The sequence below is a fragment of the Homarus americanus genome, unplaced genomic scaffold, assembly GCF_018991925.1.
Source record: "Homarus americanus isolate GMGI-L3 unplaced genomic scaffold, GMGI_Hamer_2.0 scaffold40856, whole genome shotgun sequence".
In the NCBI taxonomy this organism is placed as follows: domain Eukaryota; kingdom Metazoa; phylum Arthropoda; class Malacostraca; order Decapoda; family Nephropidae; genus Homarus; species Homarus americanus.
This window is the reverse complement of record NW_024734615.1, coordinates 4,201,217-4,217,307: the sequence shown is the minus strand read 5'-3', so window position 1 is coordinate 4,217,307 and position 16,091 is coordinate 4,201,217. Positions and strand designations below refer to the sequence as shown.

Below are 16,091 nucleotides of genomic sequence, written 5' to 3'. Positions count from 1 at the left end.
GACACCAGCTGATGTGGTGTTCACGTGGTGCAGTAACTCGCCCTCGGGTGTTGATATGAAGGACCTCACGTGGTCATGGAGACACCGGGTGGTGTGGTGTGGTGTCACAGTACCTCACTCTGCTAGGTGGTGTTGTGTTATCTCGTAGTCAGGTGTGAAGCCGGCCCACTGTTGTTCTCATGGTGGACTGATTAACACCTCCTGGTCAGAAGATGGAGGTCAGTTCCCAGGGGTGCTATCTCACTGGTGGGTCACGGCTCTCACTGGTACTGTCTAGTGCTGAATTAACTGGCTTAAACACTGTTCATCACTGTTCAACACTGGTCCCACTTCTTTCCGAAACGAAATTGTCACTTTTGATTATGTTGATATCCCGGTGGTGAGAATGGGTCGGGGAGAGGGACTTGGGGAATGGGCCGAACATTGGCCAAGGGGGGCCGCTGCTCACAGGAGCAGCGCCTGAATAGGTCTCGACTCGACGGTGGTCAAGGATGTAGTGTGTGTGTATGTATGTATGTATGTATGTATGTATGTATGTATGTATGTTTGTGTGTGCGTGTGTGTGTGTGTGTGTGTGTGTGTGTGTGTGTGTGTGTGTGTGTGTGTGTGTGTGTGTGTGTGTGTGTATGTATGTATGTATTTATGTTTGAGTGTGTGTGTGTGTGTGCATGTTTGTATGCCTGTGTGTGTGTATTTGTGCAAATGTGTGTGTGTGAATGTTTGTGTGTGTTTGTATGTATGTTTGTGCGTGTTTGTATGCCTGTGTGTGTGTATGTTTGTGTGTGTAGTGAGTAAATAAACATTATAATAGCACTAACCTGACATACAGAAGAAATACTAAAGGATCACTACTGAACACCCCATCACACCATCATGAAGGAGCGTGACATCACATACCTGCTCCCTCGGCAACATTCACCGACACAAGTCTCCCTTACAAAACATCTGCCTCCTTAGCTCAGGGGCAGAGCACTGGTCTTGTAAACCAGGGGTCGTGAGTTCGATTCTCACAGGGGGCACAAATGTTTACTTAACATTGTTGAAGAAGAAAACCTCGATACAGATGAAAGTAAACCATTGTACGTTCCGGTGTGATGTGTTTACATTACACTTGTAAAGAGTTTGAGGTGTTACAGAGGTTTTATAAGTCTTATAGCGTATCGCGCAAGTCGATAAATGGCTGCTACTACTTGACACTATACTGCACCAGGTAAATAAACGGGATACATTTACATAAGCGTTGTATATTAGACAATGCATAATTAGCAACACTGTTGACGTAGAGGAGACGAAACCTTCCAGCATGTGTTCCGTCCACACTTGAAGATTCGTGAAAGGAAGTGTTCTAGGTTAAAACACGTCACTGTACACAGTTGAACTGATCTGCAGTACTATCATCTCTTATAATACAGATGCATTTCTTAATAACGATATGGCGATACTTATCACATTTTAATTACAAGAATTCCGATAATTATACATTCATTCCCTGTCTTAATCACGAGCGAAGTCATGGAAATTTACAAATTTGTTTCTCACGATAAATAAAAAGTATCACTTTATTGACTCACCCAAGTGCTATCAAGAGTACCGATAATTGTAGACGAGAAATATCAGACACCTTAGCTCGGGTGTTTCTAATGATCAATACAACCTAATCAAACAACTTTAATGGCGAGTTTGTCCCAACCTCCCATTAAAAAATGGCACATACTGTATATGCCCAATATACCTCTGATTAGGCTTCGCGTGCCCTCGGGGGTTCCATGGATCCCCGGGTTCAAAATATTTTGTGTAGATTGTCACCCGGGCAAAGAGTGAAACACGGAGAGGAAATTAACAGTAGGTGTGTGTTACAGGGATGGCTGCATCAGAGGGACGTAACAGACCTTCACAGTCATGAAGACAGAATCTTGAGGGATATGTAACGGAACCCGTGAGGGGAAAGAACATTCTCAATTTCGCCTAGGCGTCTGAAGAGGCAATGGTAGACGAGGTCCACGCCGAGAGAAAATTCACTCCTATCAGCAAGTAATACAGTTCCTTAAGAGCCTGGATAAAATATTAATGAAAGTATTATGACTTCATCCACGGTGAATACCAGCACACGAGGGAAGCTATTAAAAATAAACTGGGGTGGGGGAAGAACTAGTTACAGGAGTCATAACAAATACTGTATACGTAAATGAATCCTTGAGGCAGCGATAAAAGACCTGCGAAGAGAGGAAGGAAGTACTTGGTGTGTGCCCGGCTTGTTTGTTTTCCTCGTCCTTGTATTTTTGACCAGGCAATGTCTCATGCACTTTCTGAGCTAGAAGGAGTAAAAATTTGGAGTATATAGTTACCATACTTTGCCCAAAAGTGCCTCTACTTTTACGTGTAATACAGTGCAATGAATATTGTACTTAACACTGCAGGCCGTGATTACATGGCTGATATAACCGTCGGTTTAATGGCCAGTGACACTTTAAAGTTTAACTTAAACATTTGTGCCCCCTGTGAGAATCGAACTCACGACCCCTGGTTTACAAGACCAGTGCTCTGCCCCTGAGCTAAGGAGGCAGATGTTAAGTAATGGAACATCTGCATGACGTATTCAAAGAGCTGGGACCAGAGATCCATTTTTTTCTACGGGGACTAACCCACCAGGGTATAGGTCACTGACCCCACACCGGGCCTGGAGGGGCGAAAATGTAATAATAATAATAATAATAATAATAACAATAATAATAACAATAACAATAACAATAACAATAATAATAATAATAATAATAATAATAATAATAATAGTAATAATAATAATAATAATAATAATAATAATAACAATAATAATAACAATAACAATAACAATAATAATAATAATAATAATAATAATAATAATAATAGTAATAATAATAATAATAATAATAATAATAATAATAATAATAACAATAATAATAACAATAATAATAATAATAATAATTCATAGTAAACAAAATTTTAAATTTATAATAAAAATACAATTTGAAAATAAATAATAAAAACATTAATGATAATTTCTGTTTATTCTTATGTGTTCACCCCCACCACTCCCCCAGGCACCTGCCAGGGTCGTTGACCCTGCCCGTGGGCTATTCCCCGTAAAACAAAAGTAAATAAATAAATAAATAAATAAATAAATAAATAAATAAATAAATAAATAAATAAATAAATAAATAAATAAATAAATAAATAAATAAAATATATATATATATATATATATATATATATATATATATATATATATATATATATATATATATATATAATAAATGCACTGTAATAATAATAATAAAAATAATAAAGAGCCATAAAGAAATATAAAAAAATTTATATATATAAATTATCAAGAGTGAGAAATTATATATGTATGTTGTGTTGTCAATAGTAAGAGAAACAATTGAGACCCTGCAATTGTGTGGAAATGAGGCAGAAAATCAGCTCAGCAACCTGGGACTTGGTCATTGAGGGGTAGTGATTCATTCAAAGGGATCTTGCACACGATTTCTTGTTTTTTTATACACGCAATACTTCATATCAACAGTTACTGCATGTATCATGGTCTTGAACATTATACCCAGCGTGTTGTAACCCTCGGGAGGAGTGTGTACAGCAGGTAGTAAAGGTGTACAAGTGTGGTACAGCTACTGTAAAATTAAGGTCGCGGGTCAGGGGCTGAGTGCTGACACTGGTGAGTAAGTGTTTACTGTAAGTAATGCATATTTCAGGACACAACTATTGGTACAGTGTATCCAACAGTGACATTACTGACAATTTACCTCAGGTCTTTTAATTATTTCATCTATATAACACTGGTCATTTACTACACCTGGTGCAGGATATTCTTCAGTAAATCTTTATTACAGAGTATCGTCACGACCCTCACACCAACGGCATAAGCATACAACAATTCTTATACTGACTAGAAAATAACAAACATATATCACACGTCTTGGAACAACATTAAAATGTTAAAAAAAAAACTTACAGCCGCAAGTAACAGGAAATGCCATCACTCACTCCTTTACGACACGCCCCGAACTTCACCAGTGACCTTCAATTCACCATAATTGTCCAGTGTTTAGTTACATCATCCCGGGGTTGTTACACTGCTGCTGTACTTGTCACTTTTCTTATATTTCGGCGATATTTATACAGACAGAGGTACAGTACATAGCTGTATTATTAAATAAAAAAAATCCCAAACAATCACTATCACTCAAATGCCGCCATCCATCACTGAGACGATCTGGTCTGTTTAACTTTACTTATAATTGTCTTTCCCTTCAACAACAAGAAAAATATAAAATATTATTTGTTTTACCTGTCCTTATAAATCATGGGACGATACTTCAGTTTGTATATCGAACATAAAAATTTCAATGTCGCTGACAGGACACAACACATGACACCGGTCCCCAACCCCTAAAGACAGAATGGCCACTGTGTTCCAATATATTACACAATGTGAGAATCACTGTGGTGTATTGAGACCCTTGGGTCTTGATATATAACCTTTGTTATAATGCCACCATGAGTATAGTTACAACATACTTAATACCTCGTCCATGTTGTATATTTATACATATCACTAACACAGAGATATGTTCATCACCTACGATCACTGCCAAGGCACTGCCAAGAAACTGCCGGTCGTTGGTAACAATAAACACAACAAACTAATGTAAAAATATGCAGTTTAAAGCTTCTCTCGTGGACTAGTGGGTGGTGTTTCGTTCATTAACTTGTGACACTTGTGTAGTTAAATGAAATACAACTGCGGGGGCGGCTCCAGGAGTATCGGAGAAGAGGGGGGGGGGGTCCAAGAAGTTGAGGGTGGGGGAACATGGCGAACACAGCGAGCCCGCCCAGCTGAGGGGTTTGGTGGGCGCTATAGGCCACCCCCAGAATTTTTTTGAAACTAGATCAATATCATGGGAATTTTTGAGACCATATTGAAGCCATGTGCACTTGATATTAGGAGATATTCTGAGGTCAATAGTAATTACCTTTTACTTTACAAAAAACGCCTGAATACAATACTGCATTAAAGAACAGTACTGGAATTTTCTAATGAAAAAGTGGGGGTTCAGAACCCAAGGATTCGCCCCTGAACTGTAAATTGTGTCACATCTCGTCATCACATGGCTGTGGAAAAAACAATGTAGACACACGGGTGTCAGTTACCCTGGCGCCTTTCCCCCACAGCCTCACCGATCAAGAGAAGGCGTCACCTATCAGCCAATCAAATTTCCGTTTCCAAGAGGTGACGTCAAAAGCCTGCGATTTTCCCACGATATGAGTTCATATACGGCCCTGTCCACTTGTTTCTCAAGATCCTAGCGCCATCGGGCAAGCTGTGTTAAGCCACAGCACCCTTTTCTACTCCAACAACTCCCTTCCATCCACCCTTTACCCTTTCACTGAACCATCTTCACCCCTGTCTCTTGTCTTCTAGCTAGTTAGTTAGCTTCTCAAGCACTCACTTCCTCAGTTACTCTCTGCTCTTTCCCTCTTCGCATCTCGTAACAGCCTTTGTGTGTGGATCTTCCCGGACTTTCTCCAGCACCTGTCTCTGCCTAGTCGCCCTAGTGTCTATATTACGGTTAAGTGATCTTTGTGTAGTTTACCTTTTCAGCTTTATGTATTACTCTGATAGATGAAACTTGTGTGCTCTTGTCAGTGAAACGTTATCATTTACTGTACAGTACGTCTCATTTAATAGTGGCACCGCAGGTCCGAGACTTACGTAGTTTATGAGCACCATTATACGGGGCCACCACAGTGCTCGTATTCGTGTGTTTATCTAGCCATTTACTCTTTTAGATTGTTGTGCATTTGACTATACCCAGCCTATGCAGCTGATGTGATTTGTATATGTATTCGTATTAAGATTAATTACAAACAATTAGCTGTTGATGCATGTTTAACTACCCCCCTCATATATGATAACTAAAGTATAACTGACTATCGCTTCTCTGATACGTAAGTTCACTGGGTACACACTGTTCACCAGAGGAATTTCCTGTTAACATCTTTCTTGCTCATTTACCTAGGTATTCCTTGGGAGTGCTGAGTAAACCTTAAACTGTAGACAGAGAATTATCTTATTCGTGAAAATTAATTTTTACTATCGATAAGTGTTCTTGAGAACTTAAATGTGTGGCAAGAGGAAGCCTTTATTCTATTTCCCATTTTTTCTAATATTTGATGTTAACTAAATGCAAAATGTTATTGTGTACGGATATACACTTGGTAATATCCATCCTCTATGACCAATAATTGGGCCTAATTAGGGATTAATCCCACACCCGAGACTTTCAGATATAAATAATTTGTTTCCTGTTTGAGACAGTGAGAAGTTTTCACAGCGTGCAGACCATTACAACATGAGGTAAGAAGTGATAATTACAAGATGACCGCCATCAACTGTCTGAGGAAGGAAGTAATAATTACAAGATGACCGCCTATCACTTAAACATTTGTGCCCCCTGTGAGAATCGAACTCACGACCCCTGGTTTACAAGACCAGTGCTCTGCCCCTGAGCTAAGGAGGCAGGTGTATATCGTTGAACCTTTATGTAGTGTAAATATTCACCAGTGACCAGACGTGTAGCGTCTGACCATCAGGACGAGTCACTACCCGTCACGACCCACACCAACCTCCCCGGTGTTTGCCGACCCACGGAGGGATATAACAGTCCTTTACTGTACACCTGCGATGATTAAGGATGGCTTAATGAGGCTACAGGTATTACAGGTGTTGACAGGTGTGATTACCGAGCATAGAAGATACATTAATTCCTATTATTTTTGACATCCGATTAATTAACACATGCTGGAAATTATTACAGCATTGCACTTAGTTTTACTTAACTAGAAGGGCTGCTTATGTGTAACATTTTTTCCCTATACCACTTGTCTCTTCATCTTAGATACCGGTACAGAAATACTTGTCTATTATGATGATCAGTGAACTCTATATCTAAATCAACCTCCATTCGCTCAACAACCGCTTGATAAACGAAACTTTACCAAATTAAATAATATCGCAGCGTGATAATTAAGTTGTTGTTGGTAAGAGGAACACGACCATCATCCTGGCCAGAGTGTAGCAGACACACTACACATATGAAGCCAGACTTCAGTGTGTCCAAGAACGGTATGAAAAAAAAGTTTGAATAGCACGCCACTACCGTCATCACCTCCATAAGCAGACTAAACTGCACAATGAATGGAATGTCAACACTGACACAGGTGGCAGCAGATTATTTATCTTCACAAACAGGCGAATGGCAAGCCTTGAACATAATGTTTTAAGGTTGATACGATAAATATTGTCTGTAACGGAGACTAAACAGCAGTATCGTCGCCCAAACCCATTCGTCTGCCTCTAGCAAGGAGCAGACTCTCTTCAAACAAAACTGCATTGAATTAGGTGCACTTCCTTGAGCGTTGGAGGAACCATTAAAATCGGTCTAAGAAGAGAATATCTAAACCTCATTGGATCAGCCAGGTGCCTCGGCAGACGCCGAGTGACCAACTAGCTGACTGGAGTCATATCTTCACTTAGAGCCTTAGCTTAAATACCAGTTCTATGGTTATGGGGTTCCATGCAGTCCCCACACCACGGCCAGGACTATTGAAACTTGTAGACAGATGTTTCTCGTGCTGGTGTCAGCGACGCCATGAATGGGCATTCCGGAGTAAGGGGAGGACACGATAAAACTATGAGTCCTGTAGAAATTGGTACAGTGCTGAACCACAGTCGCAGTAAGCATGTAGTAAGACCAAACACAGTTACCCCTCCCCCCTCGCGAGCCTCTGGCCCAGGTAGCAGTTAATCTGAGCTCGTTGACACAGGTGTCATGAAATAAAGTGTCCGAAGGCTCCTCCACCTGCCGCACCAGTTAGCAGCGTCTGCCTACAACACGACACACACACACACACAATCCCCAGTACAGAAAGTGTATGAACTAGATGTGATCTTATATCCCTAAAGTACACATAGACAAGGAAGAGTGTTGGAAAGAGAGTACTGTAGGGGTATCGAGATATTAATGTTGTCTCTCACTCAGGATGGAAGGAAACTCTAATGTGGTTTTCTTGTATAATATATAAGTTATATGATAGACAGTCTGGTGCTGGAGATGCCGTGTGGTGGGGAGCTGCTCAGTAGAAGACGTTCGGTGAGTAGCTGTTGAAGGAGGTAGATGTGCAGGAGTTTCATTAGAGAAGATGTTGCCTGTTGCTGGCCTCCTGGTTGAAATAAATGTTAACAGCGTGGAGCTTGCTGGAGGAGGTGATGCTTGTTGTAGAAGAGAGACCAGAATGAGAAAGCTGGTGGGTGAGGAAGCTCAGAGAAGGACAGCTGGTGCGTCGCCATGCTCGCTGGCGGGAGCGAGGTCCGCCAGGCAGGCGGAGGAGAGGCGAGGGTCGCCAGGCAGCGGCGGATGAGGAGGTGTTGCTTGTTCAAGAAGAATGGTCAGAATGAATCTCAATGGAGAGACAGAGCTTATATACCCAGCAGCCGCTATGAGTCATGTTGGGAAAACCCGAGAAGTCGCCGGTCTTTTGGCTCGGTTGCTAGGATACGGCGACATTGGAATGCGGATACGCTTGGTTGCTAGGGAGGCGGTAGCAGGTGGTGTGCAGCTACACAGTTTGTAGGGGAGACGTCCACTACAGTACTGATAAATATAGTTTAATGGTCTTGAAGTACCATAATAATGCCTATTAATAACTATGACTACAATCAATTTATTGACAAATTCTGGCATTCCTTTACAATCTAAAAGAGGCTGAGCGGTGATAAAAATTTAAATCTGAATTATAGATACCGTAGATGTACCGTATGTTCACTAAAATCGTCATCTAAGTTTACTATTAGATTTGAGTGTATATAAATAATGCAGGCAAATAGTTCAACGTTGATATAGACAATGAAGGTGCAGATATATAATATCCGATGTATCTAGACTGACCGGGTAATTTGAACAAGGATAAACAACAAAGATATCAGATTAAGCTTGTATGAGTCAGGCTCTCTAGTCATCTTCGCACACACAACAATAAATGATACTGGTCAATAAGTTAAAAGCAAAAAGCATCTGTCGACAGAATAGTTTTCCACTGACTAGATGCTGTATACTTGAGTCATCCCACACATCATATCTTCACATTATCAATGTCACGACCACAGGAAGGCGTCAAAGACGTTTACGTTTAATCCCCTCCGACAACAAATCTTTAAACGTAATTCACTGTAGTGTATAGTGACGAAATATGGTATTAACTTCAAGGTTACCATACGTAACCGTTGAAGACACCACTCTTGAAGAAGGAACCATAAACCTATGAAGCCACGCGGCGCTAACCACAAGACTGAAACACTAACATAAGTCTACAAGAACTAACCATTACACTCTATGGTTAGTAAAACAGAGTTCTTGGCAGGACACCAGCCCGGAACCGACCGTTGTGAGGCATCATGATGGAGCCTGATCAACGCCGTAGTGATGAGCTTCACGCTACGTCATCATGTCCAATAAGAGCCTCAGGGAGCCTCGCCATCTAAACCTATATATTATGCCCCCTGTGAGGTTTGAACTCACGACCCCTGGTTTACGAAACCAGTGCTCTACCACTGAGCTAAGGAGGCATATATTACCTTAAAATACCTGCATGATAAATATAATCTACCAAGACTAGAGAACCAGATTAGTGAAGGTGGATTATCACTTGATGCATATATATATATATATATATATATATATATATATATATATATATATATATATATATATATATATATATATATATATATATATATATATATATATATATATATATATATATATATATATATAAGTTGGTAATGGTGCTCTGGGTGGTGAATACATTAGTTCGTCTCTACAGTTACTGCATGTATCATGGTCCTTAGCTGGATATTATACCCAGCGTGTTGTAACCCTCGTGAGGAGTGTGTACACCGTGTACAGCAGGTAGTAAAGGTGTACAAGTGTGGTACAGCTACTGTAAAATTAAGGTCGCGGGTCAGGGGCTGAGTGCTGACACTGGCCAGGAAGTGTTTACTGTAAGTAATGCATATTTCAGGACACAACTATTGGTACAGTGTATCCAACAGTGACATTACTGACAATTTACCTCAGGTCTTTTAATTATTTCATCTATATAACATTGGTCATTTACTACACCTGGTGCAGGATATTCTTCAGTAAATCTTTATTACAGAGTATCGTCACGACCCTCACACCAACGGCATAAGCATACAACAATTCTTATACTGACTAGAAAATAACAAACATATATCACACGTCTTGGAACAACATTAAAATGTTAAAAAAAAACTTACAGCCGCAAGTAACAGGAAATGCCATCACTCACTCCTTTACGACACGACCCGAACTTCACCAGTGACCTTCAATTCACCATAATTGTCCAGTGTTTAGTTACAACATCCCGGGGTTGTTACACTGCTGCTGTACTTGTCACTTTTTTTATATTTCGGCAATATTCATACAGACAGAGGTACAGTACATAGCTGTATTATTAAGTAAAAAAAAATCCCAAACAATCACTATCACTCAAATGCCGCCATCCATCACTGAGACGATCTGGTCTGTTTAACTTTACTTATAATTATCTTTCCTTTCAACAACAAGAAAAATATAAAATAGTATTTGTTTTACCTGTCCTTATAAATCATGGGACGATACTTCAGTTTGTATATCGAACATAAAAATGTCAATGTCGCTGACAGGACACAACACATGACACCGGTCCCCAACCCCTAAAGACAGAATGGCCACTGTGTTCCAATATATTACACAATGTGTGAATCACTGTGGTGTATTGAGAGCCTTGGGTCTTGGTATATAACCTTTGTTATAATGCCACCATGAGTATAGTTACAACATACTTAATACCTCGTCCATGTTGTATACTTATACATATCACTAACACAGAGATATGTTTAATACTACACCCAAGTCTTTCAAATTCAACATATTTGCTTCTTTTTTTAAAACAATTTAGCTGCGGTTTAATTGGTCATTCAGTAATCACGGAAAACTTCTCATTTCCTTTTTTTTGTACAGCAGTAAAGGATTTCCTGCTGAAACAGTGAGAAGTTTTTCCAGGGTCTATACAGACAGAAGACAATGAACAACGCGAGGAAGGAAGTATTAATTACAAGATGACCGCCATCAATTGTCTTTATATTTATCACTTAAACACTTGTGCCCCCTGTGAGAATCGAACTCACGACCCCTGGTTTACAAGACCAGTGCTCTGCCCCTGAGCTAAGGAGGCAGTTACATTACATTGAACCTTTATGTAATGTAATATTCACCAGTGACCACATGTGAGGCGCTTGACCATTAGGACGAGTCACTACCCGTCACGACCCGCACCAACCTCCCCAGTGTTTACTGGCCCACGGAGGGATATAACAGTCCTGTACCTAATGCAACAATGTACAACCTGTGATGATTAAGGATGGCTTAATGAGGCTACAGGTATTACAGGTGTTGACAGGTGTGATTACCGTGTAAAGTAGGAGATGAAGAAGATACATAATTCCTATATTTTCACGACACGAAATAAAACATATGCTGGAAATGGCTACAGTGCTGTACTTAGCTTTAATAAACTGAAAGGATCACCTATAAGCAACATTTTCCGTGTACCATTTGTGTAATCAGCTCAGAAACAGAAGTAACCTTTATTAGTCAGGGTTTATGAATTTGTCATTAATGACGTCTCTATCAAAATCCACCTCCACTCACTCAACATGTCTATGATAAACAAAACAACTATACAAATAAGTGGTCACAGCGTAATAAGTAAGTTGTTGTTGGTAAAAGGAACAAGACCGTCATCCTGACCAGAGTGTAGCAGACACAAGTACACATATGAAGCCAGACTTCAGTGTATCCAAGAACGGTATGAAAAAAACAAAAAAACAACTTTGATTAGCTCGCCACTACCGTCATCACTGTAACAATGTCATGAGTTTCCCGTCACTTGAGAGTTCCCGCCAATTTTAAGCCAATAGTATGAAGGCCTTAGGCCTGTCATCGACCAATGAAAAAGCCTATGAGGCGGACGTCATGAAAGTTTTAGCGTCCCTTGTGGGCTCACTCGGTTTGAATAAGGGAGTCTGCGTTTAAGTGTGGTTGTGTCCTGGGTGTCACCTCCTCATATGGCGGCTATAACGTGAGTACCTATTAGGTTTGATCCGTTTCCCGAAATGCATTGTGAGTAATGGACCCCTTGGTTTGCAAGCTAGGAATTTAGGTTTATTGTTTTGAGGTGTAATTGTCAGACCCTAAGAGAGAGTATTACAGTAACCGTTAATAAGAGTCCTAATTCATCCCTCCCTTATTAAGAAAGAGTGATGTGTTGTAAATGTCTTGGTATTATGTACTAACACAGTGAGTCCTATATATAATAACTATCCTATATTTCCCCTCTGTGAAGTATTGTAGCTGAGCCCCCCTAACCAGCTTCCCTGAGTCTCCCCTGGCTGGTGTGTGTGGGAGGGCCAACTGTAAGCCTGTATCACCAGCCGACCGCAACCATAAACAATTACCTCCCTCACCCTCTCCATGTCTCACGGGTGTAACGAAAGAGAAAGAAGAAGAATTATATAAATAAATAAGTAAATAAACATAAAGAATTAAAAAGACAATGAAAGAGTAAGTTGGTACATAAAATATGTTACATTAAATTAGGGACATATAGTCATATTTGTTACATCACCTCCATGAGAAGACTAAACATTACAATGATTGTGAACACTGACACAGATGGCAGCAGATTATTTATCTGTACAAACAGGCGAATGATAAGTCTGGAACAGAATTAGTTTTGGTTTGCACGATAAATTTTACCTATAACTGAGACTAAACAACAGTATCATCACCCAAACCCCTTCACCGGCCTCTAGCTAGGAGCAGACTCTCTGAAACACATCGAATCGGGCGCACCCTCACCTAACTTCCAAGAGTGTTGGAGGAACCATTAAAATCGGTCTAAGCTAAGAAGAGGATATCTTGGCCTCACTGGATCAGCCAGGTGCCTCGGTAGACGTCGAGTGACCAAGAAACCGACTGGAGTCATATAGCGTATTCACTTAGAGCCTTGGTTTAAATGGGATTCGATGCATTACCGACACCACTGCCAGAACTGTTGAAACTTGTAGGCAACGGGGAGGGTCAGGAAGTATAAAGAAATGTTCTTCAAGGAGCTGGAACTGATGTCACCGAGGCCATCAATAAGCACTCCTGGGCAAGTGGAGCGCACGATACAACCAATAAACCCTCTGAAGATAGTACGGTGATGAACCCCACTTGTCGTAACCATACAGAGATCAAACATTTACCCCTCCCCTCTCTCGTATCTCTAACCCAGGTGCCGGCTAGTCTGTGCTCTTTAACACAGGTGTCAACAAACAAGTCCCTGTATTGATAGTAATAGATAAACAAGAGTGTTGGAAAGTACGAATAAATAAAGTCAGAAACAGTAGGTCTTAACCTTTTCGTTCGGTGCATTTATTGGTCGCTGTGATTCAGTCATTTTGAACTTAATTTCCTTATTAAACTAAATAAACTACCGGTATGTGTATAAAAAAATGGTACATATGGCAGATTCTGTATATATCCAATACACCTTTAGTTCCTCGGAATGTATCTCATGTAGCTCCTGTTGAGGATTTACGTACCTTCTGGGGTCCATGGAGTCCAGGCTCAGAACCGCCGGTTCTAAGGGTCATTAAGTACCATAACAATATTTAATAATAATTGTGGCTAAAATATTTCCATTGAGAAAAATTTCCGACATGCGTTTACAGAGTCTATACAGTATGTGGTGATTAGATATTTGAAGTGATATCACCAGAGGATGTCCGAGCCAAGCTCGCTGGTGAACATAGTACAGACGCACATCAAATGATATAGACCAGTTAGTTAGAAGTGAGAGTCATCCGTCGACTGACTGAATGTTGTTTACATTATTAATAAGTAATGACCACAGAGGTAATCGTCAAAGAAACATAGGTTTAATCCCCTCCGATAAGGAATTTTTAAACGTTATTCACTGTAGTGATTAGTGACAAAATATGGCGTTAATTTCAAGGTCACCAGACTTAACCGAAGACACGAGTCTTGTAAAAGGAACCATAAACCTATGAAGCCACGCGGCGCTAACCACAAGACTGAAACACTAACATACGACTACAAGAACTAACCATAACACTCTATGGTTAGTAAAACAGAGATCTAGATAAGACACCAGCCCGGCACCGACCGTTGTGAGGCATCATGATGGAGCCTGATCAACATGGTAGTGATGAGCTTCACGCTACGTCATCGTGGCCAATAAGAGCCTCAGGAAGCCTCGCCATCTAAACCTATATATTATGCCCCCTGTGAGGTTTGAACTCACGACCCCTGGTTTACGAGACCAGTGCTCTACCACTGAGCTAAGGAGGCATATATTACCTTAAAATACCTGCATGATAAATATAATGCACCAAGACTAGAGAACCAGATGAGTGAAGGTGGATCATCACTTGATGCATTTTTATATATATATATAAGTTGGTAATGGTGCTCTGGGTGGTGAATACATTAGTTCGTCTCTACAGTTACTGCATGTATCATGGTCCTTAGCTGGATATTATACCCAGCGTGTTGTAACCCTCGGGAGGAGTGTGTACAGCAGGTAGTAAAGGTGTACAAGTGTGGTACAGCTACTGTAAAATTAAGGTCGCGGGTCAGGGGCTGAATGCTGACACTGGCCAGGAGGTGTTCACTGTGTATGGATAATATACATATTACGTTTTATTAATTCAGCTCAGTAATGATCAAAAGACGAAGATATTTAAATGCCTCAGTGTCTTATTGTAGGATGGTTATCGCTGAATCCCCTCTACCGAGTGTCATCACTAACCCAAAAATTGGTTCATTAATCACCGACTGTAATAATTATCCTCCCCTCACGCTGTAATAAATATAAATAAAAAGCAAACATATTGTGTTGCTACCATTTATAATTACTATAGGAAGCCACCTTCCTCTATGAGCGTGACCTTGGTTATGATTCTTCACCTTGTCCCAGACGTGTATTATTTCATAGAAAGAGTTGTTTATTTATATATTGTTATAAATACAGTAGTAATAAGAAGGGAGATCTCCGGATACTTCCTTACATAGAATCTAAACAACCAATAACAGCTATGGCTTTCGGCAGGGTGGGGAAATTGGGTCCCGGGACCTTACTCGAGTTTAGTGTTTGTTTGTCTTTTATGGGGAAACTCGGGGGTATAGATTTGGATGATATATATATATATATATATATATATATATATATATATATATATATATATATATATATATATATATATATATATATATATATATATATATATATATATATATATATATATATATATATATATATATATATATTATATTATAAGGCTAACTTATAATAGCGGAACTACACTGGCATGATGTTCTAAGGTAATAGTCATACCAATAAAACCTGCACAGATCATTATTAACATTGAAAATAATAGGTGGCCTCCGAAGAACTCTTATCATTTCAATCTGGCCGTCCGATCTCAAGAGTTTCCTCATCCCTGGCTTTCGGTGTCTTTCATGACGATAAAGGCGGTAAGGCGAACTCACAAATGGAATTCCAAAATATGCATGATTCTCCATATGCAACCGAGACCAAACAATATTTATGTTTCGTGCCTCTATTTATTACAACGCTGTGTTTACGTAGAAAACTTTGGGGGGAAAAATCTGACATTGATTACCTAATGTGCTATATGTGGAGTCCTGAATTCAGTTCTCACATCGGACCAACTGGTGGAAGACACCTCCTGGTCCTCCACAAGAGCTGCTCCCCAACACAAGACTGGCCAATGGCTTCATTTCTGGAATACAATCGGTATAAAACTTATCGGTAATGTTGTAGAAGGGAGTCGTGGCTCTTAAAACATTCATGTTGGCGGAATCATGTCAATAATTATGAAGCTG

General features: G+C 40.0%; 6 non-coding genes across 6 annotated transcripts; 1 reads left to right on the top strand and 5 right to left on the bottom strand.

The window, feature by feature from the left end:
• The first annotated feature begins 947 nt into the window (after positions 1-947).
• Positions 948-1,019, top strand: Trnat-ugu. The gene has a single exon. It is a non-coding gene; the product is annotated as a tRNA-Thr (tRNA).
• A 1,471-nt stretch (positions 1,020-2,490) lies between these two features.
• On the bottom strand, positions 2,491-2,562 carry Trnat-ugu. The gene has a single exon. It is a non-coding gene; the product is annotated as a tRNA-Thr (tRNA).
• A 3,941-nt stretch (positions 2,563-6,503) lies between these two features.
• On the bottom strand, positions 6,504-6,575 carry Trnat-ugu. Its single transcript has one exon. It is a non-coding gene; the product is annotated as a tRNA-Thr (tRNA).
• Positions 6,576-9,607: 3,032 nt separating this feature from the next.
• On the bottom strand, positions 9,608-9,679 carry Trnat-cgu. Its single transcript has one exon. It is a non-coding gene; the product is annotated as a tRNA-Thr (tRNA).
• A 1,601-nt stretch (positions 9,680-11,280) lies between these two features.
• Positions 11,281-11,352, bottom strand: Trnat-ugu. The gene has a single exon. It is a non-coding gene; the product is annotated as a tRNA-Thr (tRNA).
• A 3,110-nt stretch (positions 11,353-14,462) lies between these two features.
• Positions 14,463-14,534, bottom strand: Trnat-cgu. Its single transcript has one exon. It is a non-coding gene; the product is annotated as a tRNA-Thr (tRNA).
• Positions 14,535-16,091: the final 1,557 nt, after the last annotated feature.